The sequence below is a fragment of the Symphalangus syndactylus genome, chromosome 4 (assembly GCF_028878055.3).
Source record: "Symphalangus syndactylus isolate Jambi chromosome 4, NHGRI_mSymSyn1-v2.1_pri, whole genome shotgun sequence".
Classification (NCBI taxonomy): Eukaryota; Metazoa; Chordata; class Mammalia; order Primates; family Hylobatidae; genus Symphalangus; species Symphalangus syndactylus.
In genome coordinates, this window is record NC_072426.2 from 160296573 (window position 1) to 160317774 (window position 21202).

At 40.1% G+C, this 21202-nt stretch overlaps 1 long non-coding RNA gene across 2 annotated transcripts in view; it reads left to right on the forward strand.

The window, feature by feature from the left end:
* Positions 1-20296, forward strand: part of LOC129481343 (uncharacterized) — a 44311-nt gene extending 24015 nt beyond the window's left edge. For both annotated transcript variants that reach the window (XR_010120632.1, XR_008657360.2), the window contains 6 exons: positions 1744-1919; positions 5474-5585; positions 6530-6565; positions 7544-7595; positions 8900-9081; positions 18415-20296. This is a non-coding gene — a long non-coding RNA (uncharacterized lncRNA). The remainder of the gene's footprint in view (positions 1-1743; positions 1920-5473; positions 5586-6529; positions 6566-7543; positions 7596-8899; positions 9082-18414) is intronic.
* The last annotated feature ends 906 nt before the right edge of the window (positions 20297-21202 follow it).

Here is a 21202-nt window from a genome sequence, read left to right on the forward strand (position 1 = left end):
ATAATTCCTTGAGGCATCATTAATGATATAAACTTGAATTCAATTCACATGACAATGATGACCATTATAACATACCTTTCGAAGAGATGCCTGAACAGGGCCAATTGCTGGCTGTGTTGTCACACAAAATACGGCTTTAAATAAAGCTAACCTGAGCTTTCAGAATATTTGAGTATGCTAATATAATGTCTCCAAAGGAAAACTATATATATTTGACAAAATATATTTTTTCTATAAAATGTATTGTAGATAATATGTATATCCGAAACAAATAGATGTGCACGATCCCTACCATGTACTTTTCCCCTTTTTGACTGTTTAGTTATCTAAGTCCACTGTCGATTTATATAACAACACCCAACTATCTGAAATACTCTGCAACAAGATAAGTCTCAATGAAATTAAATACTGAAACGAAATATTTTTAAAAAGTAGCCAAATAGCCAGATGTCTTCTTAATTTCCACATTTGTGGCATTCTGTGGAGAAATTCTCCAGATAAATGTTTACAATGTTGAATCCTCACATGAAGGTAACTTTGATGTAGACACTTCCTGTATTAGTCCATATAAGAAACTGAAAGATTAATGCCACCACTCCAGAAATACTGATTTAATCAACATTTCTATTAAATGAAATTGATTAAAACTGGTCTTCTTTCTCATGACCTCATCTCGTACGATGTAACTGCATTAACATGTGTAGGGGCATAGTGTTCGCAGTGCTGTCTTCAGATCAATATCGTCAATTACTTAGTGACCATTAAGCTCACTATTAATTTAATACCAACAAATAGAAGAGATATAATTATCAAGCATTATCAATATGTACCTAGGGCCACAGAGTCATCAATTAATAGGTCTCTGTTTCTCTGTCATTTTCCTTTGGAGACATTATATTAACATACTCAAATATTCTGAAAACTCAAGTTACCTTTATTTAAAACTACATTTTGTGTGACAACACAGTCAGCAATTGGCCCTGTTCAGTCATCTCTTCGAAGGTATGTTAAAATGGTCATAATTGTCATGTGAATTGAATTCAAGTTTATGTCCTTAATAATGCCTCAAGGAATTATATTGCCTTAGGGTTTTATAAATTACTCTTATAAAGATAAGAAGAAATTAGCTGAAAATAATTGAGCCTATACTATGGCATACTAAACAATATCTAGCTTATCAGATGGTTAATTTGTGCATATAAAATGAATATAGAATTATGTATGAGGTTAATTCAACTATCTGTGTCTGTAGCCATAATCTACATATTCTAGCTCTTGTTCACATATCATATCCAGTACATATTTGTTGAGCACCTACTTGACTCCAGGCACATTGCTGGGACAGGGAATATGACATGAATGAGACAGAAGAGGCGTCTGCCCTCAAAGGTCCTGTTCAGCGAGAGGCGTGTTGCTGACTCCAGTTCCTGCTCCCTTGGCAGGCGTTATTCATCAATGGAGACATTCTTCCCCAGAGCTTGGGTCTCGTCAACTTTTGTGCTCTTTGACGGGTCCAAGAATGAATCGAAACTAGCCTGGGAATTAAAATAATTTGCCATCCCTGGGTGTATATTTATGCGTATATGTAGTGGCTAATAAATTGGATGTTTCAACCTAGACACCCAGGCACAATTGATAACAATAATCAAAGTAAAGTTTGACTCAGACTACAAACAGAAGATTATTACAAATCTGAACTTTTAACTTCAAAACTGGTTGCATGACTTTTGGGTCTCTTTGCAGGATTCCTTCACCAAAGATCAAAATGCAAAAGGTGGAGGAAGACTGGAAAGGAAGTTGTGAGGAATGCAGAGAGGATGTGGAGAGGAATGAAGGGTGATGTTCCGCTTAGGGGGTCATAGCACCTCCACCCAAGGCCACTGCGGGGGGCTTTCAAGGATGCCTTGGCAAATTTGCAGGTAAAGGGCCACAGGGCACTGATGCCGCAATCATGCCTGAGGAAACCGCAGGGGCTTATGCGGAAGAGAGCTCTGTACCCATGCAGGTTAACAGGAGGGTGACTACTCAGGTCAGAGATCATCATACTGGTTCCACTTAAAAATGAATTGTGGCCAGGTACAGTGGCCCATGCCTCGAATCCCAACACTTTGGGAGGCACAAGCAGGATGACTGCTTGAGGCCAGGAGTTTAAGACCAGCCTGGGCAACATAGGAAGACTCCACTTCTTGAAAAAATATAAAAATAAGCCCAGCATGGTGGCGTGCACCTGTAGTCTCAATTACTTGGGAGGCCGAGGCAGGAGGATCACTGGAGCCCAGGAGAGCAAGGCTACAGTGAGCCACAATCATGCCTCTGCACTCCAGCCTGGATGACAGAGTGAGACTGTATCTCTAAAAAGTAACTAAATCAAACTAGTAAAAATGAATCTTGCCTAAGGAGTTTTGCTTCCAGGGTAAGGGAAGCCCTGTGGTCACAGGCTGGCAGGATCATCATGAACAGAAGCTGGAATTGGATTGGAAGCTTCAGGCTCAAGGAAAGGCACTGCCCATGGCACAGGAGTTGCAATTGTGAGGCTTAGTAGAGGCGCCTTTTTTTTTTTTTTTTTTTTTTTTTTTATTATACTTTAGGGTTTTAGGGTACATGTGCACAATGTGCAGGTTTGTTACATATGTATCCATGTGCCATGTTGATTTCCTGCACCCATTAACTCGTCATTTAGCATTAGGTGTATCTCCTAATGCTGTCCCTCCCCCCTCCCCCCACCCCACAACAGTCCCCCGAGCGTGATGTTCCCCTTCCTGTGTCCATGAGTTCTCATTGTTCAATTCCCACCTATGAGTGAGAACATGCGGTGTTTGGTTTTTTGTCCTTGCGATAGTTTACTGAGAATGATGTTTTCCAGTTTCATCCATGAAAATGGCCATACTGCCCAAGGTAATTTATAGATTCAATGCCATCCCCATCAAGCTACCAATGACTTTCTTCACAGAATTGGAAAAAACTACTTTAAAGTTCATATGGAACCAAAAAAGAGCCCGCATCGCCAAGTCAATCCTAAGCCAAAAGAACAAAGCTGGAGGCATCACACTACCTGACTTTAAACTATACTACAAGGCTACAGTAACCAAAACAGCATGGTACTGGTACCACAACAGAGACATAGATCAATGGAACAGAACAGAGCCCTCAGAAATGATGCCGCATAGCTACAACTATCTGATCTTTGACAAACCTGACAAAAACAAGAAATGGGGAAAGGATTCCCTATTTAATAAATGGTGCTGGGAAAACTGGCTAGCCATATGTAGAAAGCTGCAACTGGATCCCTTCCTTACACCTTATACAAAAATTAATTCAAGATGGATTAAAGACTTATATGTTAGACCTAAAACCATTAAAATCCTACAAGAAAACCTAGGCAATACCATTCAGGACATAGGCGTGGGCAAGGACTTCATGTCTAAAACACCAAAAGCAATGGCAACAAAAGCCAAAATCGACAAATGGGATCTCATTAAACTAAAGAGCTTCTGCACAGCAAAAGAAACTATCATCAGAGTGAACAGGCAACCTACACAATGGGAGAAAATTTTTGCAACCTACTCATCTGACAAAGGGCTAATATCCAGAATCTACAATGAACTCAAACAAATTTACAAGAAAAAAACAAACAACCCCATCAAAAAGTGGGCAGAGGACATGAACAGACACTTCTCAAAAGAAGACATTTATGCAGCCAAAAAACACATGAAGAAATGCTCCTCATCACTGGCCATCAGAGAAATGCAAATCAAAACCACAGTGAGATACCATCTCACACCAGTTAGAATGGCCATCATTAAAAAATCAGAGGCGCCTTTAAATAACTCACAAAGCGTCTGTGCAAGAAAGTCAGCTCTTAAACCTCTGCAAGGTCTGGAAAGCAGGGTATCTACTTGGGACCGTCAGGATTGTGTAAGAAGCACAAACAGTCGTCCGGCCACTTTGATATCCAACCTTCCCCAACCCAGCTGATGGAAGCAGGAAGGACACTTCCCCCTACTCCTCCGAAGTACAGGCTGAGGGCAGGGACTAAGATTTAACTTCAAATCAAGTTAGCGCTTTCTAATATCATCTGGAAGAGGAAATTTTACATTACTGGAGATCGTATTTGCTGCTTGAAGTTTTCATGGGCCTTTCTATTATCTAAGAGCGATCCAAAAAGTAGTGGAAATTGTCTGCATTGGCACTCAAGGGCAGGGACTGGACTGCAAGTATTGAACGGGTTTCATGGGACAGTGGGAAGCAAAAATAGAAGTGCTTATAGCATTCATTCATTCATATTAGCGTGCACTTATTGAAGACTCACTATGTGCTGGGCACTGTTCTAGGTACTGGATATTTGCCTATGGGAAAAAAAAATATGTAGAAACATCCCCAGATTCACAGAATGTTATAGCAGGGAGTGTGTGTTCAACGTCCTGAAGTTAACGTTCACACACAAATGGATAGATGGTAGATGACGGAGTGAGTAACTCACACACTCTATTCATTTCTCTATTACCTCTAAAGTTTTGATGGAAGCCTAGGCTGGTGGAACTATGGGAAATGTCATTCTGGTTCTCTCTGTAGATTATAAGTGAGGTTGTCCTCTTATCTATGTCCTATGCTGGTCTTCACTTAAATTGTCAGATTCTTGTATCATGATTTCTAAGTAAATTGCAGAACTTTCACAAAGTTCCATTTTAAAAATACTGCTCTTCCAGAACAATTTGCAATTGCAAAAATATGGAACCAACCTAAATGTCCACCAACCAACAAGTGGATAAAGAAAATGTAGCATTTATACGTCATGGAATACTACTTAGCCATAAAAAGAAATGAAATAATGGCATTCGCAGCAACTTAGATGGGGCTGGAGGCCATTATTCTAAGTGAAGTAACTCAGGAATAGAAAACCAAATATAGTGTGTTCTCACTTATAAGTGGGAGCTAAGCTGTGAGGATGCAAAGGCATAAGAATGATGTAATGGGCTTTAGGGACTTGGAGGGAAGGGTGGGAGTGGGCTAGAAATAAGAGACTAAACATTGTGCAAGGTGTACACACTGCTTGGGTGATGGGTACACCAAATCTCAGAAATCACCACTAAAGAACTTTGCCATATAACCAAACACTACCTCTCCTCCAAACGCTATTGAAATAAAAATTCTAAAAACAGAAAAACACCCTAAAAAGGTTTCAAAATCCTTTCTCTTTACTGTGCACTAATTGGCATAGTAACTGGCACTCCCTATCCAAACACTAGGTCAAACTCTGAAAGTTAGTTTTGTCACTTTTCTATAGATACATACTTCTTAAATAAAAATGTAATTTATAAAATAAAATAAAATACTGCTTTTCTTCAATTATGTGTATAACCAAACTGTAGTTTTCCTAATTTACTTTTGAATATGTTTTGCTACAAGTTTCTGCTTAAAATTGTTTCTGCAGGGTTTATTACATAAACATGTGCATTTTCTTGCTCTTTCATAGACAAGACCATTGAGAAGATATTTGGACCCTGGTGGCAGTTTTTTATGTGTTTCTCAGCAGGGATGAATTAGCACAATTTGTGTTACATGCAATACAAGCAGGTTCTGGGTGGGTAATTTGCTTTGATCACTTTCTTTCCCCCGCCTCTCCTGCTCCCCGCAAATACTCATACACAGCCTGCCTTGCAGGTCCTATTAGCACAGAAATGGAAAAAAGAGCTCTGACTTGTGGGAAAATGTTCCTGTGGAATGCTCTACGACCACATGAAAGCTCTGAACTCTAGTGTGTAGCTGTCTTTCTGAAAAATTTGCCATAAAATTACTTTATCTTCATTTATGTGTGGCAGAACAAATGCAAAACTAAAGGAATCCAAATTTTAAAGCAGGAAAATTTAGTAGAAGGAAAGTGAAAGCATTTTTTGTTTAAACATTAAAATAATGACTGATTGACAGTTAAAATGATACACTTATAAAATATAGAAAACTTAAAATTCTGCTGCTAGGTATTTGCTTATTAAAAACTTTAAAAGGATCATGTCTGTCTTATACTCATAATATTGTTGCTGTCACTCAGTTTCAATTCCATAAGCTTCATTCTGCTGATGTTCTTTATACTGATATTTGAAATGCGTGTTGTTTTAGCTCTTACGTGTAAGATAAGAGTCCTTCAATGTTTTAGTTTATGCAATTGAGCCATTATTAAAAAACAATTTGATTGAACATCGTTTATTACATATTCAACCACTTTTACTTCAGAATATTGATAGCTAACCTCTGACTATCAATTTAAGCCAGTTCGTCAAAATGCTATTGCTTTCTTACGACAGACCAGATACAGTACTAGTTTTTGTGTTAGCTAAAAAATAGTACTGCCTCTGAGAAGCTTGTCATCCAACATGTTGTGAGGAAAGAGAGATGTAAATTTTTAATTTACACTTTTATAATGCATAGTGTATACATTTGTAACTTCAGTAAAATGTGTAAGGTCTGTGGCAAACATGGACAGATTGTTACTTTTCCTAGTTTCTAATCTATATCCAATTTCTATTAATCACAGAGCACTTGGACATGAGACAAGAGGCTATGATAAAAGGTATGCATAAAAATGATGGTGGGGTATTAGAAGGATTGTAAATGCTGATGGTACACACGTGGACTGTGAAGTGAAGATGTGAATCTTCAGGAAATACGCATTAATAAACAACATGTATTAAAATACTGATTAAAAGCATCTGATTAATCCAATAGTAAATGCTCTAGAGGCATTAAATTGAAACTCTCAAAGAATTATTATCTTCTTGAATCTTGTTAATTTCTTAAACACTTCAAATATATTATTTACTACTTGTTAGTTTTTAAAATCACAAGAGTAATGTTATTTGCACGTTTATATATATATATACATCTAAAGCCAAACTAATAAAATAATAAATCTTTTCTTCTTCCAACAATCTGTCCCCTCTTCCGGACCTTACTTGATTGTTAACGATGATGCAGAAGTAATTCTCAGGAGAGACGGCCATAGCACAGTGCCTGGTTTCAAAGTGCGTGTTCAGAAAAAATTCCCTTTGCTCGCCACTTGGAGCTAGGATTCTGAGAATCACTCACATCAAACACATATTTCAGGAAAAGAGAGTATGTCAGCCAGCCACGATAGAAGATACTTAGGTAGTGAAGGGAGTCCACGCTCTCAAAGCCAAAGCACTCAGGAAAATAGAAACTTATCTGTTCCGGGGCCAGGAAATTTAAAAACAAAAAAATATCCACAGAACTTGGCTTCATGTAAGCATCAACATTATATAAAAGACAATAATACATGTCATGAGTTTCAGGAGTAAAATTAAGAGAGTTTTGATTGGATGAGCCCACAGCGACTGAAATTCACTGACCCTGGGCTTTTGAAGGCCGGAAGGATTTCCTGTCCACAGAGCATAAGTAAATGGGAAATTCGCAGTTGTGTATGTGAGCCAGCATTTCAACAGAAATCATATTAAATTAGGCATGGCTACTCTACTACATATTGCCATATCTTTGTCTCACCTTCCGTTTTCTATTTCTTTCTTCCCTCCAGGTAAACAAGATAGAATCGGGGAATCTTAAGAGACGTGTGTGTGTGCATGGAGGTGAGGTCACAGGCAGAGAAGGCGGTGGAGTGTCAGACTGGGTGTGAGAGTCCCGGTGAGAGTCCGAGGAGCCCGTAGAGACGATGGGAAGGTGGAATTACACTCCTTTTACACATCACATTTCACACTCGTTTTCGAGTTCTAATTTTTAGGAGCTCCATGGCATCTTTTGTATATGATTATAATTTGCTGCTCAGAACCATTAAGATAAATATTTTGAGGCATGTTCTGCGTGTAGCTTTTTTTGTGAATTTTCATTCTTATGCAGAGATTTCTACAATTGCCAGCTGGTTGGCTATCTGTGCATCTCTCAGTCTTTGTTGTCACTTTCCCAATGACAGGAAAATCTGATGCTATGTGACAGCCTGTTATTCTGATCTTCCTTCATCCTTTCTTTACAAGATATTTCCTAATATAATTAATCTAAAGTTGAACACACTCTATGGAACAGTTCCTAATGGTTTTAGACAAGGTGTATCATATCAATTCCATACCTCTTCTTATCTGAACCTAATATATTTTCTTTAAGCCTCCTGTCAGCAGTTCCTTATTTTAGATAATATTTGGGTAAAAATCTATAAGAATGAAATGTGGAAATCATTATAGAGATTAAGGCCTTTACCGTAGGCCATAGTGGGTTGGGGGTTTGGGTATTCCAGGATAATTCTACAGGTAGAATTCTGTTAGATGGCATCAAATATGTTGCAAATAAAACACTACCCTTAGAGATATGCCAGCTTTATATAGAAAAGTGGCTAATTTATGTGGAGATCCAGTTCTGTCTCTAATTTCAGTAAATTTAGACAGAGAATCTGTAGTGTATACACACAAATAAGCTTGCTGTTGGAACACTGTTCTAATAGTGAGACTATCTGGAAATATCTTTGGAACATATAAACATTAATTCCTTCTAGAGAAAATGTTCATTTTCCATGTCTATTTAATTCCTTTTTTTTAAAAAAAAACATTTTTAGGCCTTCTGAACATGTGAGATGTTAGCTAAAAGTTTAAACTATGTTCTAGGGTATTTGGAAGTTACTTGCCTTTAAAACACCATAACCACTTCAAAAGAGGTATTTGTCTCATTTGTAAATCTGTGATGTAAATTCTGAAGTTTCACAAATTGACAACGATGGTTATTACAGTATTAACATCGCTATACACCTCTTTGGTTAATTTACAAGCTTAATTAATCATGCTTCATTTTCTTTTGGGCTCTCATAGCAGCTTCTCTTATTTTTGAATGAAATGACTTCTGAAAGAGAACATCCTCTGAGGACACACTAATTCTCCCACCTTTACAGAAATTCCTTCTCAAGAAGAGGCAGATTTGCTCAGCACTGAAGCCACACCCCAGAAGTCTGGGGCTCCGTGTGGAGGGTGAATGCTGACCAGAGCCTGGGGACTGCAGCTTTTAAAGCCTGTTTCTGCTGCTCGCTGCGGGGCCTGCAGGGCTGAGCTTCATCTTTTTGTGCTTCATTTCACTGTCAGTGGAAAGAGCATAATATTTTTATCCCCAGTGTCTTGTAAGTCATTTATTTTTCAATTTCTATAATGAACTCTTTGTTCATATTGAAGCAAACCTGTATTATTAATAAATGATCCCGTCACAATGAAACACTCCTCTGGCTCTGCAGAGAGCCAAGGGACAGTTCTGTCCCGTCACCAGCGCTCCCCTTTCTTCACTGGATGAGCCTTACTTACACTGTCCCTGAAAAGTCAGTATGCAGAGGATTTGCTGACTCAGTCTGAAAGGACAAAGTCCCAGAGTTTCGATCTACCCGTTTGAAACAGTCATTCTCTAGTCCTTAGTAGAAATAACGCCTGGGAGCGTTTAGGGAAGAATAAAATCTTCATTTTGCTGAGAGCCAGAAGTGTTATCTATAATACCTGTCTTATTATTCAATAAGCCATCCGGAGCCACAGGAGACTGGAAGTAACTCACTGGCTCCCAGATGTTCTCACAGCCATGTCTTCACTGCCTGCGAACAACTCAGGAAATGAAGCTTTCTTCTGTTGCTGTTCGTTCATACAGAACAAGATGAGACACAAGCCTGCTTAATTAGAGTATGAATTTTTGAGAATGTCTGGTCACTTTGTTCTTTCTCTTGTTTCCATCTAGTGTTGCCACTCTAATTAGGGAATGGCAGTGCTAAAAATACAGATGTTAACACCAAATCAGTCCATCCTAATTATCACTCACAGACCAAACATTTTTTAGGCAGGCAAAAACTGTCATGAGAACTAAAATTTGATTTGGAGACTATTTCACTTATACAGTTTCTTCACATGATGACCAGCCTTCTTTCTTTAGTAATAGTTATTACTATGGCCATTGCTGTTAATTCTGTGACTTATCACTTCCCATATAGACCCAAGCACTGAGCTAAGTATTTCACAGGCATTATCTCATGGAAGGCACTCAACAACGCTATCAGCTGGCCGTTGTTATCATCCTCATTTTATAGGTGAGGGGTTAAAGAACACTTCCAAGATCTCATCGCTGGTCATTGGTAGCAACAGGGTTTAAAACCAGGTTTGTCCAACTTCAGAACTGTGATCTCTCTCTCATTTGCAACCGTGTCTGCTAAGTAACATGATACAGAATTGGTTAAATACTTTCCATATGAATGTCTACAGGTTTAGGATTTAAATCATTCTATAAAATGGATTTTCGATATAATAAAAATGACCAATGTATTCTGTAAATTGCATTGCCTAAGTGTGGGAAGAAGGGCTGGAAGCAACGCAGTCATCAATTCCGTGGGAAAGGATGGACGTGAGAGATGCAGCCGGCCAACATAGTCTGTTATTAATTTCGAATACCCAAGTATTAGTCAGATATTATTTGTGTTTCTCAAAAGTGTCATCTAATTTTTATTATTTTTTAAGTAATTTTTAAATTTTCATTTAAGTAATGCATACATATAGTAAATACTTCAACACTAAAAAACAAAGGACATAAAACGGGAAATGCCTGCCTTCCCTCTGTCCTGCCTCCCCTACTCTCTGGTTTTCTGTCCAAAGTCAAACACATTCAATTCCTTCAGCTCACTCCACCGGGAGTAAGCCTCCATATTGCTAAATAATATGCTCATTAGTCTATTGTCTGACTTTTTAATTGCTGACATTATTTTTATCTTTATTTTAAAGTATAATATGAATATAATTATCTCATAGTTTTGACAACGTCAGCATAATACAATATAGTTCATAGTATTCTAGAAAGTTAGGCACATACTCTTGTAGTTTTTAAATATGTAAATTTCTTCTCTCTTCTGTCTCTGCAAGGCCTATCTCTAATTTCTCTAGTGGTGGGGTTTGTTCTCACTCAGTGTGGAGACCTGGGTCTCTTTTTTTTTTTTGGGATGGAGTCTCACTCTGTCTCCCAGGCTAGAGTGCAATGGCGTGATCTCGGCTCACTACAAACTCCGCTTGTGGGTTCAGGTGATTCTCCTGCCTCAGCCTCCCGAGTAGCTGGGATTACAGGTGCCCACCACAACACCCAGCTAATTTTTATATTTTTAGTAGGATGGGGTTTCGCCATGTTGGCCAGGCTGGTCTTGAACTCCTGACCTCAAGTGGTCCACCCACCTCAGCCTTCAAATTTCTGGGATTACAGGCGTGAGCCACTGCACCCAGGTAAGATCTGTGTCTCTTACTGTATGCTTAATTGTGTTCTGTTTCGCTTTTGCGTCTCTTTCTGCATTCCAGATTTTCTTTCAATGACTCACACTTTTGCTATAAACTTCCTTTCAAGAACAAGGCAGGCGACACCGCAGAGGAGCTCGATTTGTGAGGAGCACCCTTGTTATTTGGTGGAGTTGCGACGGCACAATTGGGTTTAATTTAGCTTTTCCACTGGGCACCTCCAAATGTCAGTGGTCTCAACAAGAGAAAGTTGAGGATCTCACAGTTCTGTTTCTGTACTTCACTGAATCCCCCATTTGATACCTATTGCTCACCCCAGCTCTCCACTATGTGCTGTGTGCCCAAGTCTACAGCATCTGTTCATCCACAAAACAGCTTCCAGCATCCTGAGGTGGTGGGGGGTGTGGTTGAGGAGAAGGTCATCGGTTTTGCTGGTGAGGGGCAGGAGTTGACCACTCTAATCATAGGCATCCAAGCGAGTCCTGTGGATGAAGTCCCACACTTCAAGCCTGCCTCCTGCCACATCCAGCACCTCCAGCTCCAGAGCATCTTGGGGTTCCAGGGCACCTCCAGCTCCAGAGCATCTTGGGGTTCCAGGGGCACCTCCAGCTCCGGAGCATCTTGGGGTTCCAGGGGCACCTCCAGCTCCGGAGCATCTTGGGGTTCCAGGGCACCTCCAGCTCCGGAGCATCTTGGGGTTCCAGGGGCACCTCCAGTTCCGGAGCATCTTGGGGTTCCAGGGGCACCTCCAGCTCCGGAGCATCTTGGGGTTCCAGGGGCACCTCCAGCTCCGGAGCATCTTGGGGTTCCAGGGCACCTCCAGCTCTGGAGCATCTTGGGGTTCCAGGGGCACCTCCAGTTCCGGAGCATCTTGGGGTTCCAGGGGCACCTCCAGCTCCGGAGCATCTTGGGGTTCCAGGGGCACCTCCAGCTCCGGAGCATCTTGGGGTTCCAGGGCACCTCCAGCTCCGGAGCATCTTGGGGTTCCAGGGCACCTCCAGCTCCGGAGCATCTTGGGGTTCCAGGGGCACCTCCAGTTCCGGAGCATCTTGGGGTTCCAGGGGCACCTCCAGCTCCGGAGCATCTTGGGGTTCCAGGGGCACCTCTAGCTCCGGAGCATCTTGGGGTTCCAGGGCACCTCCAGCTCCGGAGCATCTTGGGGTTCCAGGGCACCTCCAGCTCCGGAGCATCTTGGGGTTCCAGGGCACCTCCAGGTCCGGAGCATCTTGGGGTTCCAGGGGCACCTCCAGCTCTGGAGCATCTTGGGGTTCTAGGGCACCTCCAGCTCTGGAGCATCTTGGGGTTCCAGGGGCACCTCCAGTTCCAGAGCATCTTGGGGTTCCAGGGGCACCTCCAGCTCCGGAGCATCTTGGGGTTCCAGGGGCACCTCCAGCTCTGGAGCATCTTGGGGTTCTAGGGCACCTCCAGCTCTGGAGCATCTTGGGGTTCCAGGGGCACCTCCAGTTCCAGAGCATCTTGGGGTTCCAAGGACACCTCCAGCTCCGGAGCATCTTGGGGTTCCAGGGGCACCTCCAGCTCTGGAGCATCTTGGGGTTCTAGCGCACCTCCAGCTCTGGAGCATCTTGGGGTTCCAGGGGCACCTCCAGTTCCAGAGCATCTTGGGGTTCCAGGGGCACCTCCAGCTCCGGAGCATCTTGGGGTTCCAGGGGCACCTCCAGCTCTGGAGCATCTTGGGGTTCCAGGGCACCTCCAGCTCTGGAGCATCTTGGAGTTCCGGGGCACCCAGCTCCTGCTTCACTGGATTTGCCGATTCAGGTCATGGGATGTAACTGACCCTGCTCTGCTTCAGCTGCTCTTTGTCCTCCAAATATTTGGGTTTTCTATCTGCACTTTTCTCTTTTCTGGTTGTCTTTGCTCTAGGTGTTAACAACTTTTACATTTTATTATTTTCATTTAAAAACTTTTGAAGATAGAAGAGATTTGTGTGAGAGAGTAGACTTTGTTTTTTAACAAGAAGCAAATTTATCCATTATTTATTTATTTATTTATTTGGTTAGGAGACTTTAATACACATTTTAACTCATTACAGATCATCACTTAGGATGTGAAAAGTTTTGTGGGACTTACAGGGAATTTTTATGCTCCATTAACTGAACAATTCAAATATATAACATCAAGCCCTATAAATCGCATGGCTTTTCAAGTAGCCATAAGATATTTATATAATGTTTCCATACTCTGGAACACAGAAAAAACTTCCATAATATATTCCGAAACAGAAATAGCATACACTGCTCCTCTAAACATGATGAAAACAAATACAATCTATAACCAAAAGAAAAAAATTACCTAAATTCTTATTATTGGTATGAACGACAATGAAAGAAATAGTAAGAAACATAGAGAAAATACAATAATTATTGGAGTATCTTTGGGTGAACTAATGCAAATGTAAAAGTGGATAAAATGGATGATTTTCATGAAAAACATAAATTAGAATAATAGAATAAATATATTCAATTTTGACCAAATTCAAACACTACAAATAAAAGCTCTTTTCCACTAAAATCAAGTCCAGTTTCCCTCTTTTTAATAATAAAATATGACTAATTTAACGTTTTCTTCAATGATTTATAGACTATATGTAATATTTAATTCCTAATATTTTTATAATAAATTGTGGTTCATGTTTCTTTAGTGGGATGGCTGCCGGTTGTAGAGCCCTCAGCGTCATATGGGAAGTTGTTAGAAATAAATTCTTGGGGCTCTACCCATGACCTACTACTGAATCAGAAACTCTGGGACAGGGGGTCGGAAATCTGATGCACTTTTGCCCGGGCACGGTGGATCACGCCTGTAATCCCAGCACATTGGAGGCTGAGGAGGGCGGGTCACTTGAGGTCAGGAATTCGAGACCAGCCTGGTCAGCATGGTGGAACCCCGTCTCTACTAAAGAGACGGGGCTATTTCTTAAGCTGTGTGCCACTGGGAAAATAACTTGTGCTCTCTGGTCCTCAATTTTCTTATCAGTAAAACAGGGATTAGAGTGTGTGATCAGCTGGCCCCCTAGGCTTCTGAACATTAGTGATGAAATGCAGAAACAAGTTAGAGTACAGTGATGCCTCCAGAAATTGGTTCTACCAAGTGATAGAAATGCCAGAGCCTGCAACGTTCTCCCTCCTGTCTTCCTTTGGATGACCTCAAGGCAACAAAGACTAGCCCTGTCTTTTCCTCCCTGTTCTACCGTCTCTGTCGGTCACTGCTCTTGGGCTGCGTTTCATCAGACCTTGTCAAGAAAATGGAGACCAGGGAAGCCGTCCTACTGGGTGGAGCTTCTCTGTTGGAGGAGTGACCCGATCCTAGGATGGCTGTGTTGTGGTGCCCTATTAGGAAGAAGGGATGTGTCTGGAAGCACTAGTCCGGACAAAACAATAGCCTCTCTCTTCCAGCCAATTCTCAGCATCCTCTGCAGGGCGAGCTTGTCTCCCAGCTGCGCCATGATGGCTAAAAGTATGGGGGGCAGACAACACAGCCTCAGGCACAACCACCTGGCACCAATTTGAAAACCCCAGGGTTGTCTGGGGGAAATGCTGTGATATTTCCCATTAGGCGACAGGCAGCTTAACATTCACAATTTGATTGAGAAAAATGGAGCTATTTTATAGTCCAGTAGGCTCCAAATTGTTATTCTACTGAGATCTTTATTGCTTGGCCTTTCTTAATTTAATAAGCAATCTGTATCTCTCATACTGAAGACAAATAGATTCTATAAGTGAAGATCTAAAATCTGAAGTGTTAATAACAGAGCTAAAAATATAGTTTTGTTTATTTTTCTCCATGTCAGATTCTGTTTTCTGTGCAAACAAACCAATATGTTCTTGCTCTGAGGGACATACTTGAAATGACAGAATCATGGGGTCTCCATTCATGGCACTGCCATAGTAACAGATTGGGACCACGATGATTTAACATTACCAGGAGTTACTGTTGGAACAGGTCAACACAACGTGACACCTCTGCTGCACATCCCACACGCGCTTGGTCCCAAGACGTTGCTTCTACTTTGGAAAAATCACTTTTCCAAAATAACATTTAATTTAAAAAATCTGTCCCAGTAAACAACTTTACACTGAACAATATCTGCATTAATAAGAGTGAAGGCCCTGAAGACAACTCTTTGGCATTCTTTTCTTTGACAAGGTCTCTGGGAACCATGCCAGGAAAATATAATAAAATTTACCAGCCCAAAAGTTGTGTCCTTTCTTCCCTTCTCTGTGTATCCATTGTCTATGCCATGCTTCTTTTCCATCTTTATTTTCTTACTAGAAATTTGAGAGCCTTGCTTCAGTTTATTTGAAAACAGCCTTATATTTGCAGTGTTCTGCTTCTGTTTCAATGATAGGAGACCATAATCTCTTTGTACAAGCATCATCTTCTCTTTCAAGTTGATTCCACACATTTTCATTGATCTGTGTTTCCCAGGTGCTGATGCAAACCCTTCATCAATACACTTCACAGCGCTCTTGTCCATACTCCGGTTTGCATGGTCTCTTCCTCTCTCTGAATCATAAGTTACGAGGAGACAGGGCCATTTCCAAAATCAATTCCTGGCAGAAGAGAAAGTGCCTCCATGCATCAGGAAACCATTTCAAAGGTTAACGGTTGATCCAAGGGCATTAATTAAACTTCTTTCATAAATAAAGACTCACTGCTGTCAAACGGTGGAGTGCATGAAGAGACAATTCCAAGGCTATACCTTCCCTCACAAAAAAGAAATGCAGCTCTTTGCAGACAAAGCCTATTAAGCATATTCGCTTTCAGATTGTTAGACAGAACAAATGAGAGGGAGAGGCAGAGGCAGTGGAGGAGCCCCTCATTGAAGGAACAAAGAACGCCTTCTGTACTCTTTGCCATTGTGATCTTGTCTCAGGAAAATTCAAAGAGGCTGAAGATGGGGATAATTAAGCAAATGATTGATACCAAATCAAAGATGACTTTTTAGGTTCATTTGATATCAATTTCCTTTAGGGAGAGTATCTGTTTATTCCTTTTAGCGCGTCTCCCCACGTAAGAATTAAAAATGACAGAGCCTTTGTTAAACAGTTTAAAAGAATTAGAGAATTTTCTTTCCTAGGCTTTGACTGAAGAGATTCTTTGCCAATTAATAAAAGAGGAAAAGTGGAAAAATTATAGAATGAGCTCTCACAGTCACTTTAGTTATGGAATTTTCCTATTTGGGTTGGCTGTCAGGTCTTAACAAAATATTGTCAAGGGAAAGAAAACCAACAGCCTGACTTTTGTTGTCACACGGGTACTAAGCCATATTGAGAGGAAGTGCAGGCTGTAGAAAACCGTAAGGGAATGTCAGGCAAACAGAGACTCACAGCCGTTTACCCACTTCCGAGACATATTTCTAAGAAGTTAAGTGAGAACCATGTCATAGATGACGTAGAATGTGCATGATGCAGAAAAATACAGGAGCTTAAAATATATTTAATACAAATGGAAAAGATGTTTCATTTAAGTGATACATATTTTTGTCTTGAAATTATTCAATCTAATTTTAGGTGCAGATCTGAGAGCTGTTGAATTTTCCAAAGCATAATTGACAGTCAGGATAAAGTGCAGTCAATCCCCAAGCTTCAGACTTTCCGTCTTCATTTGGAACTCTTTCCAGGCATCCATTTTCAGTGTCTATCCGTTTTCCACATTCTCCCTGGACCTGTCTTCTCCCTCTCTCAGTGGCTCATACCCCTTGAAGAGACAGCTGGTTTGGAGAGCAAAACAGAAGCAGCAAGCGTAATGGTTAGTTTCAAGGCGGATGGTGCCGGGGCCACCAGGCCTGAATGTGAGCTAAGGGAGGACAGGGAAGGGGATGAACCCTGGTCAGGTCGGTGATGGCATCTCACAGAATTCGGGCTCAGAGGCAGGGCTAGGGGCTGAGGTGCAGAGGAGTCAGGAGGAGACAGGATGCAGCATCTGGGACTCAGCAACTTGCTTTTTTTTCCACCCTGAATATATGTTTTCTGATTGAGATGAGATTGGTTTAAAGGGCCAGAACTAGGGTGGACTGAACGTTTTGCTATGTTTAATCACACACCATCCAATTCTTCTCCTCAGTACAAGACGACATTAGGAGTATATGCAGGGCACGATACTACAGTAGTGGGAAGCAGCTCTTTGGAGACTAATAAGGGAAATCAAAACTCAGGGAGAAAGTGAGGCTGCGGGCTGCGCAGGTTGCCAGTGTTCCCAAGCCAGAGCGAGGCTGGGACTCACCAAACAAAAGCAACGTGTTGTAGAGACTCAGAGGTCAGATGAGGGGTCTGAGGATCCAGAGCTGGAATACATAAAAATAAAAGTCTCAGAAAATAGATGAATCCTGACGATTGTGATCAAGAGAAGAAGGAAGACACGAATACATAATATTGTGAATGAAAAGGGGCCCACACTACACACAGAAGTAAAAAAGATGATGAAAACTATACCAAGAACTATGTTATTGAAATAAACAAGTTGTAGGGAAAATATTGCTTGTAGAGATGATTTAAAGAGAAATAAAAAGCTCAAATTGTTCTATAACTATTAAAGAAATTAAATTAGTTCTTCAAATCTTCCTTCAAATAAAACAGCAGAAACAGATGGCTATATAGATGAGTTCTCTCAAGTGTTCAAAATAAAGAGTATTCTTTTTTTGCTTTTCACAAACTCTTTTAATGGTTAGAGCAGAGAGAGTGTCTGGCCTGTTCTACAAGAGAAGCAGAAACCCTGATATAAAAAAGCCAAAGAAGGCACATCAAAGAAAAAAAATTGCAGGTCAATTTCACTCATGCAAAAATCCTTGAAGAAAATAAAATGCAATGTGTGTTAAAACAAGAGAATACACCAAGACAAAGTTGGATTTATCTTAGGTATGCAAAGATGATTTGATATTAAAAAATAAATGTAGTTCATACTAATAAATATTTAGACTGAATAAAATTCACATTGAAAATAGCATAGTAGAATTGCAGAGAAAGCTTGCAATACAAAGCCTATTTAAACCTGCTCATCTTGGATTTTTCCAAGACTTACTTGAATACTGAACTCATTAAAACTTATCCTAAGAATAACTTAAAAACATATTTGCTCTTAAGTATTTAAAAGGGGCAACAAACAATGTATGAGTCTCTCAAGATTGATTCTACATATTGAATTTCTCTTTTAGAATAGTGTGCTGCGGTATACTGGAAGTGACTCTGAGACAGGGTCCATGAGCTATGATTTGTAGCCTTCATGCTGCCACTAATAAGCTAAGTGACCTTTCTACTTATCTGTATTCTAGCTTTCTAAAATTCAAAATGAAGAAATGTGGTCATACAATCTGTATAATTGCTTTTCCCTCCTCAGAGTTTTGAGTTTTTCTAGGTTAGAGATATACAATTTTTTACACTAACAATTTATGCATGGTTTTGTGTTTTTGTACTTTAATAAATCTGCCAAATAAGAGATCTTCTACCATTTTGATAAATTTGTGTGGCATCACTTGTCTAACAAAATTTAGTTTCAACACTTTTAAGCCTCTACCAGCCATGATCCGGAGTCCAAGAGGACCTGGAAGGCAGTGCATTCTGAGCATGCGACACTCTGGCAAGGTCATTCTGCTGTGTCTACCTTCACACGCAGGTTTTGACACTAGGGTCGTTAGGACAGTGCTTTTTTGATGCAGTACACATTTTGAAATGCACACTAATTTCATGATAAAACATAACACACCATCAGCCCTTTCATTCATAATTATCACCGATTTCTGTATGTAACATACAGCCTCCTTTGAACCTGCATCTTGAGCTCTAAACTCTTCTGAGCCATGCTCTGTCCCTCAGGATCAAAATGCGTTACAGCTAGAAAACTTCCTAACAAAGAGTGGACGCTGAATAAGTGATTCTTAAAGGATTGAGGGGATGTCATTAGAATTTTACATTCTATACTGACTTCCCACACTCACTTTTGAGGAAAGAACTCTTTTTATGATTTTTTCAATTGTGGTGTCCCTAGGGCTCAAAACAGAATGAATTAATAAAGTATTAATGCAGCCAATAAGTGAATAACAAAGGCTGTTCAATCTAACACAAAGGACATTTATTAAACACATACTATGTGTTACCATATGATGTATATATGCATTTTAGATAAAATCATGAACATAGGGATAATGTAAAGGATAAAAGTAATTGAGGACATAGGAAAATAGGAAGTATTTATAAGGAAATAAAACAGACAGCTTCTAAAGTGGCTTCAATGATTTTACCTCTTGGTATTCATGCCATTGTGAAATTTCCTCCCCTTGTACATAAGCTGAACCAATGGACTTTCTTCTAAAGAATAGAATAAGTAAATCAATAAATGGGATTCACCGCATAAACAGAATTAAAAACAAAAGCCATATGATCATCTCAATAGATGTAGAAAAAAGAATTTGATAAAATGCAACATCCTTTCATGATAAAAAGCCTTAAACTAAGCATGAAAGAAACAGAACTCAAAATAATAAGGACCATCTACGATGAACCCACAGCGAACATCATACTGAGTGGACAAAAGCTGGAAGCATTCACCTAGAGAACCAGAACAAGACAAGGATGCGCCCTCTCACCACTCCATTCAACATAGTACTGGAAGAGCTAGCCAGAGCAATCAGGCAAGAGAAAGAAATAAAAGGCATCCAAACAGGTAAAAAGAAAGTTAAATTATCTCTTTTTGCTGATGATATGAGTCTATATTCAGAAAACCCTAAAGATTATACCCAAAGATGCCTTGACCTGAAAAATGACTTCAGTAAAGTTTCAAGACACAAAATCAATGTACAAAAATAGTAGCACTTCTTTTTTTTATGTCTTTTTTTTTTTGTCTTCAACTTTATTTTAAGTTCCAGGGCACAGATGCAGGATGTTCAGGTTTGTTACAAAGCTAAATGTGTGCCACAGTGTTTCCTAGACAGATCAATCCATCACCTAGGTATTAAGCCAAGTATCCATTAGCTATTCTTCCTGATGCTCTCCCTCCCCTCATGCATCAACAGGCCCCAGAGTGTGGACATATGTTCCCCTGATGTGTCCATGTGTTCTCATTGTGCAGCTCCCACTTATAAGAGAGAACATGTGGCATTTGTTTTTCTGTTCCTGAGATAGTTTGCTGAGGATAATGGCTCCTAATTCCATCCATGTCTCTGCAAAGGACATGATCTCATTCCTTTTTATGACTGCATAGTATTCCATGGTGTATATGTACCACATTTTCTTTATTTAGTATATCATTGAAGGGCATCTGGGTTGATTCCATGTCTTTGCTATTGTGAATAGTGCTGCAATGAACTTGCATGTGCATGTATCTTTATAATAGAATGATTTATAGTCCTTTGGTTATATACCCAGTAATGGGATTGCTGGGTCAAATGGTATTTCTGCTTCTAGATCTTTGAGGAATCGCCACACTGTCTTCCACAATGGTTGAACTAATTTACATTTCAACCAACAGTGTAAAAGCATTCCTATTTCTCTGCAACCTCATCAGCATCTGTTGTTTCTTGACTTTTTAATCACCATTCTGACCGGCACAAGTAGCATTTCCATACACCAAAAATGTTCAAGCTGAGAACCAAATGCTGAAAGATATTGTAGATGACACAAACAAAGGGAAAAATATTCCATGCTCATGGATTGGAAGAATCATTGTTGTTAAAATGTCCAAACTGACTAAAGCAATCTACAGATTCAATGCAATTCTTATCAAACACCAACATCATTCTTTGCATAATTAGAAAAAAATGATTCTGAAATGTATATGGAACCAAAAAACAGCCCAAATAAACAAAGGAATTTTAAGCAAAAAGAACAAAGCCAGAGGCATCACATTGCTGGACTTCAAACTATACTACAAGGCTATACTAACCCAAACAGCATGGTACTGGTACAGAAATAGATACATAAATCAGTGCAACAGAATAGAGAACCTAG